The 23,266-nt window shown below is 42.3% G+C and overlaps 1 long non-coding RNA gene across 1 annotated transcript in view; it reads right to left on the bottom strand.

Annotated features, from left to right (window-relative positions):
- Window positions 1–548: 548 nt before the first annotated feature.
- LOC149450181 (uncharacterized) overlaps window positions 549–23,266 on the bottom strand; it is a 132,040-nt gene continuing 109,322 nt past the window's right edge. Inside the window, exon 2 of the long non-coding RNA XR_016315303.1 lies at window positions 549–758. This is a non-coding gene — a long non-coding RNA (uncharacterized LOC149450181). The remainder of the gene's footprint in view (window positions 759–23,266) is intronic.

The raw sequence follows: 23,266 nt of genomic DNA, 5'->3' as shown, positions 1-23,266 counted from the left end.
ATAGTGTATATATGCCATAGTTTGAATAAACTTTAGGCTAGGTTCACACCTATGCAGTTTGTGTTTGATGCGTTTCTGCAGTGCATTTTGTAGTGCATTTTGCACATGCATTTTTGCCGTGTTTTTGATGCATTTTGCTTTTTTTTTTTTTTTCAACTTGTTGCTGGCCAGCATAAAAACGCATTAAAAACAAACTACATTATTTTCTGCAGTGTCTCCATTGAAGTCTATAGAACTAAAAACGCAATGTTTTCAATTTAAAAAAGTCCCTGACCCTTTCCATAAAACACACTGTGAAAAAGCGGAGAAGTGAACCTGCCCCATAGGAAATCATGTTAAATGGACTGCAAAACGCAGTGGAAAATGCACAGGTTTGAACCTAAACTCAAACAGGCTAAATATTATAAACTGATTTGGGTTATTTCTACCAAAGAAATGTAGCAGAATACATTTTGGCCTAAATACATGATGAAAGATTATTTATTTGCTAAATTTTATAACAAAAACAAAGGAAAGCACTCCCCCCCCCCCCCCACACACACACACAATTTTCTGTCTTTTTTTGCATTTATTTAGTAAAAAAAAATAAAAAAAAACCAGCTGTGATCAAATAACACCAAAAGAAATCTCTATTTTTGTGAAAAATTATAAAAATGTAATTTGGGTACATTGTTGCTTGAATAATTGTCATGCAAAGTGTGACAGCGCTGAAAGCTGAAAATTAGCCTGGCCAGCAAGGGGGTGAAAGTTTCCTCCTCCTACAAGAAAAACATAAGAAGCATTAAAATGCATCAAAAACACATTTGAGGCTCCGTTCACACCAATGCGTTTTTTATTGCTTTTTGCAGAAACGCACTACAGTCCATTGAACATGGTTTCCTATAGAACATGTTCACATCTGTGCTTTTTTGATCTGCTGCGTTTTTGGAAAGAGTCGGGGACTTTTTTTTTTTTAAGCAAAAAGCAACATTTTTGCTACAATAGATTTCAATGGAGAATCTGCTGAAATGCATGGTAGTGCGTTTTTACCGCGTTTTGCATTTTTATTCTGCCCAGCAACAAAAAAAAAAAAATCCACTTTAACAATAAAAAAAAAAAAAAAAAGATGAACAAAATGCAAAACGTGGTAAAAACGCATCAAAGACACAAAACGAACTGCAAAAGCCACTGCAAAATGGACAAAAAGCAAACTGCATAAGAGTGAATGGAGCCTTAACATTAAATTCGAAAGTGTAACAAAAAAAACAAAAAATGCATGAGAAGCAACGCACAGATGTGAACCTAGCCTAAAATAAATTTAGCATGTGCATGTATGATACATTTTGTGTAAGTATAAAATATTTGAGGTATTTATCATCTCTTAGACCAGTGGTTCTCAACCTTCCTAATGCCGCAACCCTTTAATACAGTTCCTCATGTTGTGGTGACCCCCAACCATAAAATTATTTTCGTTGCTACTTCATAACTGTACTTTTGGAGTGGGAGGAATAGTGCCACATCATTGGTGTCAGTGAGAGGAATAGTGCCACATCATTGGTGTCAGTGAGAGGAATAGTGTCCCATCGTTGGTATCAGTGGGAGGAATAGTGCCACATCATTGGTGTCAGTGAGAGGAATAGTGCCACATCATTGGTGTCAGTGAGAGGAATAGTGCCACATCATTGGTGTCAGTGAGAGGAATAGTGCCACATCATTGGTGTCAGTGAGAGGAATAGTGCCACATCATTGGTGTCAGTGAGAGGAATAGTGCCACATCATTGGTGTCAGTGAGAGGAATAGTGCCACATCATTGGTGTCAGTGGGAGGAATAGTGTCCCATCGTTGATATCAGTGGGAGGAATAGTCCCCCATCATTGGTGTCAGTGTGGGAGGAATAGTGCCCCATCATTGGTGTCAGTGAGAGTAGTGCCACATCATTGGTGTCAGTGAGAGGAATAGTGTCCCATCGTTGGTATCAGTGGGAGGAATAGTGCCCCATCATTGGTATCAGTGGGAGGAATAGTGCCCCATCATTGGTGTCAGTGTAGGAGGAATAGTGCCCCATCATTGATACTAGTGTGGGGCGGAATTGTGCCCCATCATTGGTGTCAGTGGGGGGGATAGTGCCCCATCGTTGGTGTCAGTGGGGGGAGGAATAGTTCCCCATCATTGGTGTCAGTGGGGGGGGGAAATAGTGCCCCATCATTGGTGTCAGTGGGAGGAATAGTGCCCCATCATTGATATTAATGACACCAATGATGGGGCACTATTCCTCCCACTGACACCAATGATACTTACCTTGCTGACTCCTGCTCCAGCCTGGGCTCGCTCCCTCCCTCTCCCATCTACAGCCAGCATACCTGGCTGCAGCAGCACCATCTGCACGCTGTAGACACTTACCTGTCAGCTGTCTTCCTTCTCTGGCCGCTCGATCTTCTTTGCTCTTCGCGCTGCTGCTTGGCTCCTCCTCTCCAAGCTCCACCTCCTCGCCGGTGATTGGCCGCCTGTGTGCCTCTCCTGAGCTACAGTTTCGGCGGCCAATCACTGGCAAGGAGGCAGAGCTGTTGAGTGATCCCGGGGATGTGGCCAGATGACAGGGGCAGCATGTCATCCCGCGCACACATCGCGGTCCAGGGAAATGTGGACGTATCTGCATGTGGGCGGACCCGCCTGGAGACTGATAGAGGAGCCGTGTCTCGGTTCCTAAGACCATCGGAAATATGTGTTTTCCGATGGTCTTAGGAGACCCCTGTGAAAGGGTTGTTCGACCCCCAAAGGGGACACGAACCACAGGTTGAGAACCGCTGTTTTAGAGAGATCACACTACTTCTCCATGACAATGCCTTCATATGATTTTCTCATCAAGAATTTAGAGCCATCTTTGTTCTGAGATCATCCAAGGTCATTTACTTCCTGGACTTGGATAGCAGAGCAGAGATGAAAACATAAAAACCCAGGTGCCTATGCAGCTCTTGTGTTCACAAACACCTGACACAGATCAGCCCCTGTTCTAGCCTCTCAGCTTGTGACTTGCTGCAAAGTTACCATGTTGCAGTCTGATCACTGAGGGAGGTTAGACTGAGGAAATGCCCCTCCTGTCTGCAGCAGACTGATGGCATCATCTCGGCTTAGGCAACACCACTGGAATGGATCTCCAGGACAAATTTATAATGATAAAAATGCTGATTTTGTCTTTTAAAATGATACTGTTGCTGTATATGGGGGCATATCAGAGCGTTATTCATGCAGATTTGTAATTTACTGAAAGGTCCACTTTAAGTTAGCCAACAGAGGGTATCACTTAAATTCAAAACTTTCTGCAGACTTCTAAAATAAAGTCTGGTGGGAAAAGGTGGCCATCCACAAAGGCTTGCAGTCATGCATGATGGCGTGTTATGGAAATGTGATCACCTCTCGTGTAACACGGTATTTACTCTCAACAGCAAGACACGCATAAAAACTTCAATTCTACTCTCTAAACAAAATATTATAACAACACGCCTTTGAAGCATTTTATCCGAGGAATATTCTTCCATGCTCTCCGAGAAAAGGTCTGGATTTTTCTTCAATGCCTCTTTAATGTAACCAAATGTTACAATAACATGCGAGTCTGTCTCTGCTTCACCTATCCTGGATGATTGAGCCCGCTCTCCCATTGCTGGTGATTGGGGTCACTGCCACTACAGACTTGTGCATTGTACTTGGAGGCTGTGTTGTATGATTTATGTTGTTTCCTGGATCCGAGTGCTTAGGAACAGACGTTTCATGATTGAGGATGTGTGAAATGGTTAAACAAATCTACGCCTGGAAGCTTGACTACAATATTAAACAGCACGACTACTGAAATTCTCACTACGCTAAGTACTACGCTAAGTACATCTTACATAGAGGGCAACTTAGATAAACTGCCTAAGGAAAATAGGAATTTTTAGTTCTTAGCTGGCTCTGGCTAGCATTTGAGCAAAATGTAATGCAGCTACAAGAAATATAGCTCAGGGCAGGGCCGGTGTTACAGGGTGTAACTGCTACTGCAGCCCTTCTCAAACATGGCTCCATGGCAGGGGCGGACTGACCATTTGGAAACTCGGGCACTGCCCGAGGGCCCGGGGTCAGTAGGGGACCCCATGAGATGCCCCTGGTACCTTTTTCATAGGCTTTTTTGAGTTTGGGCAAGGACACAGGGGCCCCATGATCCCCTATTGCCCAGGGGCCCCATGAGTTGTCAGTCCGCCCCAGCTCCATGGAACCATTGGGTTCCCCCAGAGGTTGCCAGGGGTTGTCTGAGCAATTAATGCCACTCAGATAAACTACCAATGACATCAATAATCTTTTCTGGTACGTCTAAGAAAGGTATTTTTTCCACTGACCACCAACGTATCGGGACATTCTTCACACTGACTTCCAAAGTAAGGGACATTCTTCACACTGACCTCCAATGTAGGGGATATTCTTCCTACTGACCTCCAATGTAGGGGATATTCTTCCTACTGACCTCCATTGTAAGTGACATTCTTCCCACTGACCACCAAGGTAAGGAACATTCTTCCCATCGACCACCAATGTATGGGCATATTCACACTGACTTCCAACGTAAGGGACATTCTTCCCACTGAATGAAAATGTAAGGGACATTCTTCCCACTGATCTCCAACATTCTTCCCACTGATCTCCAACCTAACTGACTTCCTACTGACCACCAATGTAAGACGCTGACTTCCAATGTAAGGGACATTCTTCCCATTAACTGCCAATGTAAAGGACATTCTTTCCTCTGACCTTCAATGTAAGGGACGTTCTTTCCACTGACCACCAATTTAAGGGACGTTTTTCCCTCTGATTTCCAATGTAGGGGACATTCTTCCCACTGACCACCAATATAATGGACATTCTTACCAATGACCAATATTGTAAGGGACATTCTTCCCACTGACCACCAATGTAGGGGACATTCTTCCCACTGACCACAAATGTAAGGGACATTCTTCCCACTGACCACCAATGTAAGGGAAATTCTTCCCACTGACCACCAATGTAAGGGACATTCTTCCCACTGACTACCAATATAACGGACATTCTTCCTACTGACCACCAATGTAAGGGACATTCTTCCCACTGACTACCAATATAATGGACATTCTTCCTACTGATCACCAATGTAAGGGACATTCTTCCCATTAACTGCCAATGTAAAGGACATTCTTTCCTCTGACCTTCAATGTAAGGGACGTTCTTTCCACTGACCACCAATTTAAGGGACGTTTTTCCCTCTGATTTCCAATGTAGGGGACATTCTTCCCACTGACCACCAATATAATGGACATTCTTACCAATGACCAATATTGTAAGGGACATTCTTCCCACTGACCACCAATGTAGGGGACATTCTTCCCACTGACCACAAATGTAAGGGACATTCTTCCCACTGACCACCAATGTAAGGGAAATTCTTCCCACTGACCACCAATGTAAGGGACATTCTTCCCACTGACTACCAATATAACGGACATTCTTCCTACTGACCACCAATGTAAGGGACATTCTTCCCACTGACTACCAATATAATGGACATTCTTCCTACTGATCACCAATGTAAGGGACGTTCTTCCCTTTGACTTTCAATGTAGGGGGCATTCTTCCCTTTGACTTCCAATGTGAGGGACATTCTTTCCACTGACCACCAAGGTACGGTATATTCTTCACACTGTCCACCAATGTAAGGGACATTCTTCCCATTGACCACCAATGTATGGGCATATTCATCATACTGACTTCCAACGTAAGGGATATTCTTCCCACTGAATGAAAATGTAAGCGACATTCTTCCCACTGATCTCCAACATTCTTCCCACTGATCTCCAACCTAACTGACTTCCTGCTGACTACAAATGTAAGACGCTGACTTCCAATGTAAGGGACATTCTTCCCATTAACTGACCACCAATGTAAAAGATGTCCTTTCCACTGACAACCAATGTAAGGGGGAACGTCTGCACTGACCATCAATGTAAGGGGGAGCTTTTCCACTGATCTCATTGAAATTGAGGGAGCAGTAAAATTTTCAATGTTGATGCTTACAATCAGAAGAAGAAAATTAACACTCTCCCCCTTATTGAAGCATTTAACAGGCAAGGAATACCAGCACATATTGCCTTTCAGACAGGTTCCATTTAAAGCTGATACATACACAGATGAAGTATATATTGGAAGAGACCAGTATTCCTTTGTATGCAGTTCTAGCACACAGCACAGACTCGTCTGGAAAGGTTTCTTGTGCTGCTTTCCTTCTCCCAGTCCAAGTTCTGCTGTAAAGAGGTTTGTAAACACTGATACCAAATCAAAATGTATATACCTATACTGCTGGAATAAAAATGGAATGATGTTTTAACCACTTCCCGCTGACCTAGTACCTAGGCACAGTAACAAGCGGAGAGCCCCTGTTGCGTAGTGGCGGCCACATGATTGGAATGCCCACCTCCTCCTCCTGGCATTTAGATCCTGTTAAAGGGGCAGAAGGCGTCAGCGGGAAGGGGTTAATGAATTGACTCTATGAATGATAGTTTAAAGCTGAACTCTAAGCAAAAATAAAAGACATGAATTCATGTAGCTCTGTAATCACATCATTAAATGTATTTTTAAATGAAACCGAGTGCCTGAATTTGACCTGGTATCAGCCTCTTGCAAACCCCAGAACAGCAGAGCTTAGAGTGCGAGAAGGAGAAGCAGTACAAGGAGCCAATAAGTTGTGCTGACAAGAAACACACTGATAGGAGGAGAGAGCAGAGTAACAGAGGTCCCATCACTATGCTGCTTCACCTTTCACTGACCCATCACAGGCTAGGGGAAAGTCCAGGATGACCTGGGCTCAGAGGTAGTGGGTTGAATGATGCTGGTCATCAAATTAGGGACATCTAGTGACAGAAAAAAAGTACTGCAGTGTACATCTCTGGCTTAAAGGTGAAAATTGCTGCAAAAAAAATGGTTTTGTGTTTTATAATTTAAATCAGCTATTCATTTTTTTACCTGGTTATTTGTCTGGAACTCTGTTTTAAATGACTAGGTACAGTGTCCTTCCTGGGCGGCAGACAGATGAATATTCCTCACTGAAGGATATTTTTCTCCACATATTTTCCCTCAGTAGTAAACTTTGGACCTCTCAGAACCGCTGCAGGAGGAAGGGGTTTGAAGCCTAATTAAAGCACACAGCCAGGAGATAACCTATTTGGGAAAATTTTGTGTAATAAATGGAATTACAGGCATGAGGCCAGCTCCACCGGATGCCATTTACAGCAAAGGAAAAAGATACTATTGTATTACGCTGAGCTCAAAATGAGCAATAATTTCAGAATAGTAATTGGCAATGAGGGCCACTGCCAAAGAAAACAAAGATTTCCTTTACAAGTGTCCAGCATGAGGAGGAATATAAAGACCACATTGAAGAAAGATCATTACAGGTTTCGTTCCCCGCTCAGAGGTTCCTTTTTATTTAATTGACAAAATTAAAAGGAAAATGTCAAATGGCTGAGATCTGCGGGATGATGGAAGAACGGAGATTAGTGGCAGAAGGTTAAGGAAGTCCTGCAAGAACGTCTTCCTAGGAAGGAGTGGAGTGGGGCCGGTATGCTGAGGGTAGAATAACAAGATGGAAGGAGCTTACCTATTGTTTGAATATACAAGCAGGGCTGGGCAAATGGATAGACAGGCAAGGCGTTTTCTTTTGGCACAAATGGGAATGTGTTTGTGAGTTAGTTCTGTTGTAATAAGCATGCTGCGCTTCCTGCAGCTGTATTTTCCCAGGCTTGTGCTCCAAGAAAACAGTTAAACACACAATTGACATACGTGAACTCTCCCAAATGATTAGTAAATGTGTTCAGCCAGTCTTGTGATCCAGGAAATCCTGCCACGTAGCACACCGAGTATTGGACCTCCCTGCAGCCTACACTGCACTTAAGCAATACAGCCTGGTCTAAGACCCACCCCAGAGCAGCAGCACATTGATGAGGTCATCACTCTCCTCCTGTGAGCAGCTTGACTGTGTTAGACTAGGAGTCTCTTCTGTCCCCTGAAGACATTCCTTAGCAATGAAATGCCTTGTACGGAGCTTATTCATGACATTATCCCTCATACCGATCCCAATGCGGTAGTGTTGATGTTTGCCTGTCTCTTCTATAATATAGTGAGTGCCCTGTACTGTATAAATGAACACTTCTATATCAACAGTGCCAAACAATTAGTAAATGTGTTCAGCCAGTCTTGTGATCCAGGAAATCCTGTCACGTAGCACAGCCAAGTAGTGGACCTCCCTGCAGCCTACACTGCACTTAAGCAATACAGCCTGGTCTAAGACCCACCCCAGAGCAGCAGAACATTGATGAGGTCATCACTCTCCTCCTGTGAGCAGCTTGACTGTGTTAGACCAGAAGTCTCTTCTGTCCCCTGAAGACATTCCATGGCAATGAAATGCCTTGTACGGAGCTTATTCGTGACATTATCCCACATACCGATCCCAATGCAGTAGTGTTGATGTTTGCTTGTCTCTTCTATAATATAGTGAGTGCCCTGTACTGTATAAATGAACACTTCTATATCAACTGTGCCAAACGATTAGTAAATGTGTTCAGCCAGTCTTGTGATCCAGGAAATCCTGCCTCATAGCAGAGCCAAGTAGTGGACCTCCCTGCAGCCTACACTGCAGTGAATATGGCCCAGTCTAGGACCCACCCCTGAGCAGCAGCAGATTGATGATGTCATCACTCTCCTCCTGTGAGCATCTTGATTATGATAGACCAGCCTTTCTCAACCTTTTAAATAAGGAGGAACCTTTGAAGGAAGTCCAGTCTCAGGGAACCCCTGCTACTAGATCTACAGATCACTGTACATTAGTGTGATGGTCAGTGGGAAGAATCCTTCTCTTACAAACAGCTAAAAAGATCACTGGTGTTAGTGGTTACTTATCTGAAAGGTAGAAATAGCTCAAGGAACCCCTACCAACCTGTGGAGGAACCGGTTGGCTTTTTGCTAAGCTACCTGGGATGCTGGACAATTCCTTACACAGTCCAGTCTTGACCCTTGTTTCTTTTGAACATTGAACCTCCTTCTCCTCCCATGAACTTCCATGCCTTCCTGTTTGCCAGATTATTGTGTTTTTTTCAGTGAATATTTTGCTCTTGTTACTCTTACTGCCAACTGTATCTTTACTACCACTTGTTACTGACCTGCCTTGTTCCTCGACTATGCTTCTGCTTAATCCCAGCCTGTAACCACTTGTTACCAACCTTTGGCTTGTTTACGGAGTATGCTTCTGCTTAATCATGCATTCTATGCATGAAAGTTAGAAAACCTTCTGTGTGCAGCAGTCCCCCCAAAAATACTTACCTAAGCCCCATGGTGTGTACAAGAGCCTCGGCTCTACGGAGACTCTTCCTCTTTATTGACTGATACAGCATCAAGAGCCATTTGCTCATGCTGCAGTCAATCACAGCGAGCAGCCAATGAGGAGAGAGATGGAGCGGGACCAAACCACGGCTCTGTGTGTGTGAATGGACACACAGAGCAGTGGCTCGGGAATGAGCCTTCTTGAGTGTCTCCATAGCAAGCTGCTTGCTGTGGGGGGCGCTTGGCAGGAGGGAGAGGCAGGTGCAGGTAGAAGAACAGGTAAGTATAACATGTCTGTTATTTTTAAAAAAATGCCTTTAATATCACTTTAAGCTGCAGATGGTGGCAAGTCAACAGGCAAGCATACTGTCTGTATAGACAGGGTCTAAGCAGGTATGGTAATGTATATGTAGCGCCCATCTAGTTAGGGGGAGCTCGATAGTATTTTAGATAGAGGCTGAGTAGAAGCCTGGGATAAGTCAGCCAGGTTAACTTAGGTCACGGCTGAGGGCTCTGCAGGTCAGCTCCCAGATACTTAAATAATCAAAAATGTCGCACTCCAAAATTCATAAATAATATATAAAAAGATCACTTAAGTGCTATATCACAATTTCAACTTTTTTGGTTTTCAACTTATTTGTGCTGTGTGCCAAATATATTAAATATTCAAATTAGTAATCCTTTCAATATGAATATTTCATTCAATAAAAAGCATGCACATCAATCATCTGTGTCATCTAGTCAAAGAATTTGTGAAAAAATAAATAAATAAAATGATATAAACAATTCATAAGTCTCTGTTTTGAAAATACATATGGTGACAGTCCTAAAATAAAACAGTGGTGTGATCCGCAGTGTTATTCAGAAACTTCTGTGTATCCTTAAAGTGTTTGTTCTATGCGCTCACCTCCTTATAAGCCTAATAATTAGGTGCACTTCGCTTTTTGTTCACAACTGGAACCGAATTTTGATCTCTTGGTGCATCATATCATGGATGGTGGATATCCCTTATGGGCTTCTTAATCCTCCTCTCCTCTTGTGCCTGTATCCCTGCAGGGATCTCTCCCTCCTTAAACTCGAATTTTCTCCTCCCTCTCCCCAATTGTATCCTCGATTCTCAGCGTTTATATGGAAAAAAAAGGGAATATAGTGCCTTATCCTTTAAAATACCCTTCATTTTGTGCCCAATATTGCACTCACATTTGTTAAAATCAATCAGCACTTTTTAAAATCACAATATCTTTCTTGTGTGCGCAGCACACATCCTATACTCCCCGTCCCGGGTTAGTTGTGACGTCAGAGCCCCTCCCCTACGCGTTACGCCACAGGTCCACGTGGCTTCATCAGGGGGATGCGATTGGACGTTCACTTCACCCATATTGATTTATATAAAGAAGTGAACATCCAATCACATCCCCCTGATGAAGCCACTTGGTGTGCCAGACTCCTACATCCCCTTTTGTGGTTCCACCTGCCAGGCAGTACCTTAGTGCAGCCCCTGCAGGAATAGAGCAGTGACATAGCAGCCATTGGGTGGAACCAGTGCGCAGTGGGGGACAAAGATGTAGCACCACACCCGAAGGAGCCGTTGATAAAGACAGGTTCTCTGTTCTTTGCCACTCACTACACAGGCCTCTACCCTATTGACACATATGGTTTTGCTTCCTCTTTGAATGGAATATTGAGTACACAGCAGTTTTCTCAGCACTCTGTATTCCACTGTTACAAAGAGACACAAGAACCATTAAAGCAGTAAATGTATTGAGTATTAGTTGGCAAAGTGATTGTCAGACAAATACAATCCAATTCAATTACTATTACCCAAGCTAGCACTCTGTGTGAGCAATGGACGTGACAGAAGCAGTAAATTGAACAACATGTAGGTAACCAGTTGATACAATAGCTCAGATCAGCATTTAGCAACACCACCCTGAATACACATTAGGCAATAAAGTGGTCTTTTGTATGTAACAAGGGAACAGATCTTCATGGCCTGCATAAGCTGGAAGCGGCTTGCCTAAGCCTAGACTGGTTAAAATGAGGGGTAGTCTTTAGAATGGATCTCTGCCGGCTAATGTTGGGGCCCTGTAGGTGACTGTTGGGGCACTGATAATGGAGATTGTATCCTGCAGGAAGTAAAAGCGATAGTATTGTTCTCCTTTCACTGTACTGTGCCAACACTCACTAACCCGTAGAATGCTTGGCAAACTGTATTATAATTGTGCCTTAAGATGGCAGTCCATGAGGTGTCTGATTAGACAGGAGGGAGAGGAAAGTAGTCAAGGTTCTGCTCTCAGCAGTATATCAGATGTTAAGTGCAGGTGGGCCGATGGCCCGCTCACCAACTCTTCAGGAAACATTGTAGTATTGTGGTGAAAGGGGGCCCCCTTGCAGGTAGACTCCGAGGTAGTGCAAACTTTCTTGATAGTTCAGCAATCTGGAGACTCAGCAGGTCTCTAATCTGCAGGCAGAACAGTGGATGTGATGAATGTAACCACACCAACCAGTGGATTGAACGCTCTGGACCCATAAAATTTTGACCGCCACACAGGTCTGTTCACTCCAAACAGGTCTGAACTTCTTGATTCGTGGGACCGAGAGAGTGGGCTTTTCCAGGGAACAGAACACTGTATAAATGGTTCCTCCTGCTGCACAGGCTATAGGGATTTGTAGTTCAGAGTAACTTTAGTCCTATGACATGGCCATCGCCATGGACTACATCTCCCAGCACCTCAAATGCTTGGTATAAAAGTCTATAGGCTTGAAGCGGCCTGGGTCTCCCCCTACTGGCAGGAGGAGAATGTTGTAACAACTTAACATTCTAAGGCTCCATGTACACTGCAGCTGATAAACTCACGTTTAGGAGCTTTTCTGTTTTTTTTTCAGCAGCCCCTGAACTCTCCCTAATGTTTTCCTATGTGTCCATGTACACATCTTCGTTTACAGGCAGTTGAGTTTACAGTCGTTTTTTTGAACGCACCAAACTTGTGTTCAGGAGTAGATTTTATCAGCATTTCAAACGCCAAACGCTTGTAAACGTGGCTAACCATGTATATAAGCGTTTTGAAATTTTTTTTAACTCTTCCATTTCCAGATGCTATCCAGAGCCCTTTTTCATCATGAAAAATGCACGCAAAGCATTTTCCCGGTACTCAAATGGACCTGGTACACCATACTTTGAGGTTTCGCATGAGGTTTAGACACTGCTGCAATAATTTCTGCACAGAAATGAGCTGGAACACATCCAACACCACAAAAAAAAAAAAAAAGACGGCTAATCTCAACAAATACTGCTCTTTCTGCTTCTGCTCTCTCTATTTCTCTCAAAATGTCTGAAATAGTTAATTTTTTACTGTTTTTTAGTGCATTCTGGGCATTTTGGAAGGTCTCCTGTGGTTATCTTTAAAATGGAAATGCTCAGAAACGTGGTATGCAAACGTGGCTAAACAATAGTTTTTTAACCTATATTTTCCAGCAGCCAGTTTCCATCATTCAGAAGTGCCCCGTGTACATGGAGCCTAAGGCGGGACAGAAGCCAGATGCATTCCCAGGAAAGGTACTGTATGACACCAGGCTTCACTGGTGTCTGGCACTCCTGAAATGTTGTCAGATGTTGAAGATACTTCAGTTAGCGTAGCTTGTGAAGACCGGACTCACTGACAGAACAGGCAAATATTACATCTCTACTTTTATGGGGTGATTTTATTATTATTATTATTATACAGGATTTATATAGTGACAGCAGTTTGTATGCACTTTACAATATATACAGGGAGTCAATACAGTCACAATACAATTTAAGACAAGAGGGTTAGGTGGGCCCTGCTCCTCATAGCTTACAGTCTAAAATTATTAAAAAATTGTATGCTTTTTTTTCTTACAACGAGTTGCTTTAAACAAAAAGTCTTTTTAACGATAATTGTCCATGAGATTAATGGCGATAGCTGGGCCTAAGATAAAGCAAGGAGCTGAATTCTATTTCTCCATATGTGTTTGATGGCCGGGGTGATGGCACCTTTCACACGGACACCATCTGATATTACCTTGTTACTTTTTACACAAAGTGCACTTTTGACCTGAGACTCCTGTAAAGTGTAATGGAAGCTCCAGCTAGTAAAAACTGCCCACAATTTCAAATAAATTCAGTGGGAAAAAAAAAAACGGATGGAAGAGTATATGGATGACCAGGAGTGGGTGGAGGCGCTACCTGATCTGTGTTAGAGATTAGAGGAACCAGATTGTTGTGTGAAAGATAAACCTTTATTAAATAAACAATACTTTTCACACCCCGATGATGTATCATGGGTGCATTTGATTGATGGATAGTACAGGGCTAGCAGATTAGAATGGGAGTGATAAGGAACATCTGCTGCTCTCTGAGATATGTGGGGATATGTCACACCTAAGCTGGCCAGACACTAATAGAATTTTGTACTGAAATTTTTGCTTTTGGGATGTGCGTTACAATTTTCAAATGGTTACTGGAGTCAAATTGTTGTTCAGTTTTGGCCGCAGTCAAAAGGAGCAGGATGGAAACATTTTCTGGAATGTAGGGCAGCACAGTGGCTAAATGGTTAGCACTTCCTCCTGGCAGTACTAGGGTCGTTGGTTCAAATCCCAGCCACGGCACCTCCTGCCTGGAGTTTGCATGTTCTCCCTTTGCCTGTGTGGGTTTCCTCCGGGTACTCCAATTTCCTCCCACAAAGACATGCTGGTAGGTTAATTGGATCCTTTCTAAATTGGCCCTTGTATATGAATGTGAGTTAGGAACCTTAGATTGTACACCCCTTGAGGGTTAGGGACCGATGTGAATGTACAATATATATGTAAAGCGCTGCGTAAATTGATGGTGCTATAGAAGTACCTGAAATAAATAAACAAACAAAATTCTAATGGTGAATGTGGTTTTTGTTTGGGAAACATTGTATATATCGTACATATCCACTTGCCAACCGCCTAACTGGGAAAATACGTCATTATTTATACATTTAATACCAGGGTTATGGGTGCAGCTAGATGCCATATCCCCGGTATTAAAATTTTGTTCAGGTGCCGGTCTTTCTGTAAAAGTGATCTGAGTGGTAGATTAGCTGCTGGATCACTCTTAGAAGAAGTGGGAGGGATCATCCCTCATCGTCACTTTTCGGTGGTTATCAAGCTTACCTGGATGATCAGTGAGCCCAGGAACTGATCTAGTGCTGGCAGTGGCTGGCCACAGAGATGAGCAGAGGAAAGATGGGCTCTGCTCATCTCTATGGCCTAGGAGGACCAGAGCAACGTCACTTCCAGTTCCGGCCCGATGTAAACAATGCCAATATTTTTTTTTTTTTACCTAATGCTTTCCATTGTGAAGGAGAGATGTAAGGTCTTATTGACCCCAGATTTCACCATAAAGAGGACCTGTCACTGCTTATTTCTACCACAAAGGTAACCTTTAAAAATTTAGATTTTTTTAAAGTACCCTAGTTTGACGCAATTTTAAAGCATGACATGTTAGGAATCTGTTTACTCATCTTTCATATTTAAAAAAAAATGGGTTATATATTGTGTTTTTTTGTTTAATGTGGGGTTTTTTTTTATTGAGATTGAAAAACCACTGCGCAAATACTTTGTGACATAAAAAAATTGCAATGACCTTCATTTTATTTTCTAGGGCCTCTGTTGAAAATAAATAAATAAATATATATATATATTTCTAAGTAATTTTCTAGCAAAAAAGCACTGACTTTTACATGTAGGAGAGAAGTGTCAGAATAAGCTTGGTCCTCAAGTGGATATTGTACTCATATCTGGGATGACATTCAAATAGCACATCTAGTCTAACTATTAAAGCAGAGCTCCATTCGCCTGTGAAAAAAAATAAAAGTCAGCAACTACAAAAACTGCTGACCTTGAAAAACAGTCACTCACCTGTCCTAGGATACAGCGGTGCCGTCGTCGCAGCTGGGTTCACCGGCAGTCCTATATCCCCAGCACCGGCATCTTAAGTGTGGGGCACCCGGGTGTGACAACTTGCGGCTTCACAGCCGGGTGCCCACTGCGCATGCACAAGCAACGCTGCGCATTGTGAGTGGTCCCGCAGTCCTCTGGGACAGGTTACGTGTCCCAGAAGACTTCGGGTGGAAGGAGGGGAGGACAACTTCCACTTCTGATCGCCTAGGCGATCGCAGCGGAAGTGTGAGCAGGTACCTGTCAAATTCGGGTACCAGCTCCCCAAAGGTGCCAATCCTTAGGGAGGAACGGGGGACGAGGCCTTAAAGTGGAACTTCCTTTTTTGGTTGGAGCTCCGCTTTAAAAGCTTTACTACTAAATTAGCTGATGGTAAGAAAGGTTTTTGTGATGAGAATTTTTGTATAAACGTTTGTACAAAGTTCTACTAATGTATGGACAGCCCTAGTGTGAGCATAGCCAAGCTATGTAGAGGCATATTGTTTTTGCATGCTTGCTGTCAGGGAGCGAGGAGCCAGACACACAAGGAGGTGCAATTATAGGTAGGTTTATTAATATAAAAAATAAGACAAGAGTCTATGCAAGTCCAACAGTGGAAATCGTAGCCAATGCCGGGGTCAAGAGCCAGGAAGAATCATCGCCAGAGCCGGGATCAGGAGCCAGGAAGAATCGTCGCCACAGCTGGGATCAGGAGCTAGGAAGAATCGTCGCCAGAGCCGGGATCAGGAGCCAGGAAGAATGGTCGCCAGAGCCGGGGTCAGAAGCCAGGAGGAGTCTTAGCCAAAGCCGAGTCGGTATCCAGGAAAGCAATGAGTAGCTAAACAGGAGCTTGCTGTTGTGCAACAGACAGGACACGAATGCAATGGACAGCCACAAACAGCAGACTTATATGTGATAAGCCACCACCTCCTGGGGGAGGAGCCACAGAGGGCTGAAAGCATAAAGGATCCCACAATGCTTTGCAGACACCTAAGATGGATGCCAGCACATGGAGCAGCACAAGGTCTGAGGAAAGGTAGGACCTTGACACTTGCACGTGTGTTTTTATGTACAATAGTACGGAATGTTACCTTGTAGGTCCCGTAGACACATTTTTCAGCTGTTTCAATTGAAGTCCAAACGATGGACCAAAAACTAGTAACTCTTCCACCCCCAAAAATACTATTTTTTAACAGACACTTCTAAACCCATTTGTTTTCATTTCCATAATTACACACACTAAACGAGCTTATAATCAACTGTCCTTACTACACTCATGCACACTATAAGGCTGCCCAAACATATGGCAATTTTTGGTCAATTTCAAACATTTTTGAGTCACCAGGCGTAGCAAGTACCCCTCCAAATAACTCACTGGAAACAGAAATGTACCTCCCATGGATTTGATTGATCACCAGAGTTCAGCAGAATGTGAAGTTGATACTGAGCAATAAATTACCACTTTCAATACAGTTTACTAAAAGAGCAAATTGGAAAAAAATCTGCAATTTCGTTAAAGGAGATCCTATTTGTTCGTTGAATTCAATCAAGGCATCTTGATCCCATCACCATGACTGAAGCCAACATTTTATGTCTATGAAGGAAGATTTAACCACTTCAAGTCCGGACACTTTCACCCCCTTCCAGTCCAGGCCAATGTTCAGCTTTCAGTGCTCTCACACTTTGAGTTACAATATGACAATTTCGCGGTCATGCAACACTGTAGCCATATGAATTTTTTAGCATTTTTTTGAGACAGATAAAACTTTATTTTGGTGGTTGAGTGTAACGATGTGTAAAATAGGTAAATGTGAGCGCACAAATCACTTTAAAAGTGAAAGCAGCCAAGCACAAGGTAGCCAAAATAACCCTGAAATGAATAGTATAAAGGTGATGTGCGGCGCTAAGAAAGATATAAATATATAAAAGTAGCGTATAATGATAAACATAAAATAAGATCAAGTTTCACTGATCATAATAAATCATAAATAAGTTCATCAGGTGACCAAGGTGCTCGTTACTCCTGTGACTTCCCGGAGAAGGTAAATATAGGTGTATAAGCAATGCGCACTCACCAGAAAGCGCAAGTAAATGCGCGTTATAAATTTATCCTGATGTCATCAAATGGTCATCGTGGGGTGATGGCAGGAATCTAGTGCCTCTGTGGGTAGATGGATCCTAAGGTGTTACCTGGTTGTTATCAGGATACTCCAGAGTTCCCTTTAGTGGGATAGGTAGGTGCAGTCCTCTGGGTCTAATGGAGGCTCCCTCTCTGGAGGTTAGGATAGAGTTTCCAACTGATCCATGAGCTTTGAAAGGAATTTCCTACAGTCTGGTCTCTTGCTGTCAATCTTCATTCCAGTTTGCATAGAAAACAAGCAACAGTAATAGGCCACCACAGGGTCCCTCTTGTCATGTTCCTGGGCTTTCCGATGTCCAGGTCAAAATGAACAGAGTGCCCCTCTTAGTGAAGTCCAAGGTAAGTCTTGTAACACAGATGAGCAGCAAGAGGGATCCAAGGCCCTAATGAAAAAGGGCCACCCCACTGGAATTGGAGTACTCTAATAGCAATGGGGAGGGGCTCCCCACAGCAGCTCGGTTTTTTGGAGATGCTAAAGGCTTGTAGGCTTTGGCCCAGTTGCCTTCATGCCAGTTCTGACAGTGGAAGCCATCACTTGATTATCTGAGACATCTGAGCTTGATGATGTCCAAGAATCCAGTGAGTTGTGAGAAATGAAGTTAAAGGGGCCTGTGCCTGCATCTGAGTATGATGAGTAAGTCCATCGAGTTCAACCAATAGAAAAAGTGCTTGCAGTGACTACTAACATCTAAAGGGGGGCAGGTGTGCAATATTGACCTGTGCAATTCATTTAGTTACAAATCTCAATTCTGCTGACATTTTCATTATTAGAACATTTGGATGCATTCGAATTTCTGAATCAATAGTAATGAATTTCAGGGAATCCGAAATAAATTATAATGAAACAAACTATTTGAATTTGAAAATAAATTTAAATTCAAAATGGAAACATATTGCAACAAATACAGTAAGTATGTATAAAAGTGAAATAAGATGATGATTCTACTGCATTTGCGACCTGTATTTAGGGTGTCGTTAACTTGGAACTGACCCCGAAGGGCATTGCAATCGGAATGCGGTGTGGGAAGCTGCGCAGGAACACGGCTCTCCAGCACTGCATTCTAGTTAACAAGCCCTTAATCTCCTCTTCTCAAGAGAGAATAATTTCAGTTCCTCTAATCTTTCCTCATAGCTGAGCTCCCCCGTGCCTCTTATCAGTTTGGTTGCCATTCTCTGCACTTTCTCTAGTACCTCGATATCCTTTTTGTAAACTGGTGCCCAAAACTGAACTGAATAGAATAGAAAATAAAGGAATAGAAAAGAATAGAAAATATAAAATAAAGGAATAGAATAGAACTGAATAGAAAGAATAATGTAGAATAGAAAATAAAATAATAGAATAGAAAAACTAGAATATAAAATAAAGGAATAGAATAGAATACAAGATAATAGAAATCAGAATAGAACAGAAAATAAAACAATAGACTATAAAAGAATAAAATAGAATAGAAAGTAAAAAACTAGAATAGAATAGAAAACAAAAAAAATAGACCAGAATAAAATAGAACGAATATAGCCAGCTTACAAAATTCGAATTTCAAATCAATTTGAAAATAATGACTATATGAAATGAATTCTGAAAACAAATCAGTCTAAAGTAATAAATATGACAACACAAAATGATTAACTTAACAAATAAATCCAAAACAAAACTCGTTTTTCCATCGTGCAAATCTCTAGTGCAATATTTCATGCACAACTGTGTCGTGTATTTATAGTAAAATCAGAACCAGAGATTTACATTTTTTGATTCTGCGGCCATCCAATTTTCAGTAGGTTCAGGTTATAAGATCTGGAACAGAGTTTGTGGAAATCCATGTAACAAATATAGTTAACTTGGATGATAGTTTTTTTTTTTTTTTGGAGTGGAGTTGAATGTTAATGTTTTATATCCATGTAGGCTCCCCAATGGGTTTTGCAATGTTACAGTGCAGGAAAAGAAACCAAAATCAACAATCCTGACATTCCTTGCACTACACGCACATCAGGTACTAAGATGTAGCTGGCATGGCGGAGCAATGTGCTGAATTGCAAAGTTCTCGAGAGGTTCACTTCCTCTGTAGACTGACGTTCAAGCCGCGACTAAACGCCAGGACCAACACGGCACAAAGTGTATTCATAGCTAAAATTCCAGGTTTTAGGCTTAACCCCCTAAACTAAAAGAAATATAATATGAAGGTACTTAAAGTGTTCCTAAACCCAGGACCCTGCATTCACTATATCTGGTCTCCCCGGACCCTGCAGTCACTATATCTGGTCTCCTTGGACCCTGCATTCACTATATCTGGTCTCCCCGGACCCTGCATTCACTATATCTGGTCTCCTTGGACCCTGCATTCACTATATCTGGTCTCCTTGGACCCTGCATTTACTATATCTGGTCTCCCCGGACCCTGCATTCACTATATCCGGTCTCCCCGGACCCTGCATTCACTATATCTGGTCTCCCCGGACCCTGCATTCACTATATCCGGTCTCCCCGGACCCTGCATTCACTATATCCGGTCTCCCTGGACCCTGCATTCACTATATCTGCTCTCCCACAGTACACAGAACATGGAAATGCAATTATTTTAGTAAATACAAACTGCTAAATGCCTTTTCTCATCAGCAGTTAGAGCAGTCTTGTGACTTCTAGCAGTGTCCAGCAGAGCACTGGTTAATCTTGAAGGAGGGTTTTAATTCTCCTCTGACCATCCTTTGAGGCTGCATAACCCCTGACCCTCTGTCTGAACAGTGCTGATTGGCCCTGTGCCAACTACATACACCCTCCCCAAAAAAAAAAAAGACCTCTCTAGCAATACACACCAAACTGAGCATGTTCAGACTTGTTACTGCTGCTACAACTATGGCATAGGGACTGGGGACAGTAAAATAAGGGGAGGATCAAAGAAGACAGGATCAAACATCCATTTTACACAATATGGAGAATTTGTTTACTAATAATGGCGGCACTCAGCGACTTATTGCAGGACTGCGGGACTGCGGCGGGCATTCTGACACTGGGTGAGAACTAACTAACTGCCACTGATATACCCCAGTGACACTAATTAAAAAGCACTGACAGTGTGCTAATGACACTGGACAGGAAGGGGTTAACCGCTTCCCGACTGCCCTAGAGCAGAAGTACTGCTACAGGGTGGCAGGGATGTGCAAAATCACACATATATACATGATTTGCACTTCTCGGTAGGCGGAGAATGCGCGTGCACTCCCTACCCATGGCACTATTGGCTCCTCAGCATGTTAATCACCGGGTTCCGGATGATGTTTCTCTGCCAGGACTTGGTGATCATCAGCAGGGCTGACAGGGGAGAGACCTGTGTGTAAACAATGCAGATCTCTCCCCTGCCAGCACCGACATGCTGCTTTGTATTGCTCTGCTGTGCAGTAGTAAAGTTATTTACTAAACTGCATGGTGCAAAATCTGGTGCAGCTCTGCATAGAAACCAATCAACTTCCAGGTTTTATTGTCAAAGCTTAATCGAGCAAGCTGAAGTTGGAAGCTGATTGGCTGCCGTGAACAGCTGCACCAGATTCCGAGCAAACCAGTTTTAGCAAATCTCCCCCTTTGTCTATGCTCCAGGCAAATGGTTAATTCCCTTTTAGCACCAAAACTGCCTATGCAGGTAATGGGGCAGTCTGTAGATAAAAACAAACTGTGTAGTATTGCCTAAGGTTGGATAATGCCCTTACTATAGGTGTAGGCTATTTCCATACCTCTCGAAGCCTGGCCATGAAACTCCTAGAGATGGCATTATCCAGTTCTTCATTACCTAGTGGATTGATGGGCCTGGAAGGTTTCAAAAGGAAGATATTATTATTATTATTATATTCTTCTAGATCACAGGAAGCATCGCTACCAACTGTCTCTGATTTCAAGGGACTGTCCCTGAATTGGAACAAAGTCCCTCTGTCCCTCTTTCCTCCTCATTTGTCCTTCATTTTGGTCTGAACTACACAGTTGTATATAAAATGCACTTTTTATCTTTTAAAAAGTTCTTCCGGGTGTTAAACCTTTCATCCAATTTCTAAATTGCTGCATTTGTAAACTTAAAAACGTAAAAAAAAACAAAGCAATTGTGGGTTTAACCACTCGCCCTCCAGAGGATTCACTCCCCTTCCTGACCAGGCCATTTTCTGCAGTACAGCGCTGCGTTACTTTAACTGACAATTGCGCGGTCATGCAATGCTGCACCTGAAAGGTTGTCGATAGCCCCTGGCTATCAGTCTTTATAGTCGGTTTCAGGTACGGACGCGTCGGGGAGATTGACTTCATCTCAGAAGAGAAAGACAACAGACATACACATACACACAGTGATAGGTAAAATCAATCTCTCAAGTTTATTATCGGGAAGGAAATTAATATAACAGAAAAAAAGAAAGGTGGGGGCACAGAGTATCAAAAAGCTGAGTTGTCAGTAATTGATTGGCTGAATACAAAAAGACAACATTGACGTCAAAAAGTGATGAGAAGTAGAGTTTCTAAATTGTTTTAAAACACTTATCTACTACATACAATAGAATCTCGCTAGATACTTGTCAAGGCTGTGAACATGACTTTCTCAGGCCTTGAAATCAGTTACAAGTATCCAACAATTATTTTCCCATGGGACAGAAGTATTTGACTTTTAATTATATCATAACAGAAACAGGTGCTGTTAATACAAAGAAATAATTGGATACTATCTCCATCTCTACCAAGGCTAAGCTAGAAGAATACTGTGAGTATAATTCTGTAACACATAACTGACAGCATATTTTCATTAACTCATTCTGGGTATAATACAAAACAATTAATCAACATGTTAGTACAATATATAAAATGGAGTTGGGGAAAACAAAATGACAGACCTAAAAGACATACATTTCCCTTCAATCCCCTCTTAAAATCATTATTTACATATATGATTTTTATTTCTGCTTCTTTTTATATTTGGCTAGATAACTGTGGTACTCTTTAGGTTTTGGGTTCAGTGGGGCAGTTTGTTCTTGGATCACTTCTTCATACATAGTCATACCTATTCCTTTGTTCATAAGCTTCTTAATGCACGGGAGAATACAGCAAACCACAAAACCTATGGTAATCAATATAATCAGGATAATAATAGCAAGCTGTACTAGTGTCTGTTTCCAGCTAGTGAACCACTCAAAATACTAATCCCAAGAGTTGTCTAAGCTGGAATTCTTCTTAAACTCTATAGACAAGTCTTCAAGTTTCTTTATGGCTAATGTGACTTTGCCATTTGGGCCTGTGTTGTCTAGAATGTAAGTGCAACAAATGTCTACCGTGTCTATGTATTTTGCATGTACCACTCTTCTCAGCTAGGATCATATCTAGAGCTATCCTATTCTGGAATGTCATCTGTGGAATGGCTTCTAATTGTTCAGCAGTTCCCTTTAGGGCATCCCTAGTATAATTAACAAATCTTTGTTGATTGCAATAAATATAATTTATCCATCAATGTTCTTGTTTATGGTGACAATAAGAAATATAGACTCAAATCCAGCTGCTGCTTGGTTTTTGGCCTTGAACTTGTCTGGAACCCCTCTTGGTACCCCTATGGCATCTATATATACATAGCTAACATCATGTGCAGTATGATACATATTACACAACCAGAATAAGTGGGAGTTATGGGGACATTGTACACTTTGGCAGTAATCAATAATAAAGGTGACAACCTCAGTATTTGATGAATTATACCACAATATGGTGTAGCTTGAGTCCTGTATTATCACCATTTCACCATGGCAAGATGCCAACAAAATCAGTATGATCAGGAGAAAGTGGCAGAACCATGGTCCAAAATTGGGGAAGCAGTTCATCTTCTTCAGGGTCAGGGT

The sequence above is a fragment of the Staurois parvus genome, unplaced genomic scaffold, assembly GCF_062004578.1.
Source record: "Staurois parvus isolate SC_StPar_1 unplaced genomic scaffold, SC_StPar_1.0 ptg000581l, whole genome shotgun sequence".
In the NCBI taxonomy this organism is placed as follows: domain Eukaryota; kingdom Metazoa; phylum Chordata; class Amphibia; order Anura; family Ranidae; genus Staurois; species Staurois parvus.
The sequence above is the reverse complement of the archived record's forward strand: the minus strand, read 5'-3'. Positions and strand labels throughout refer to the sequence as shown.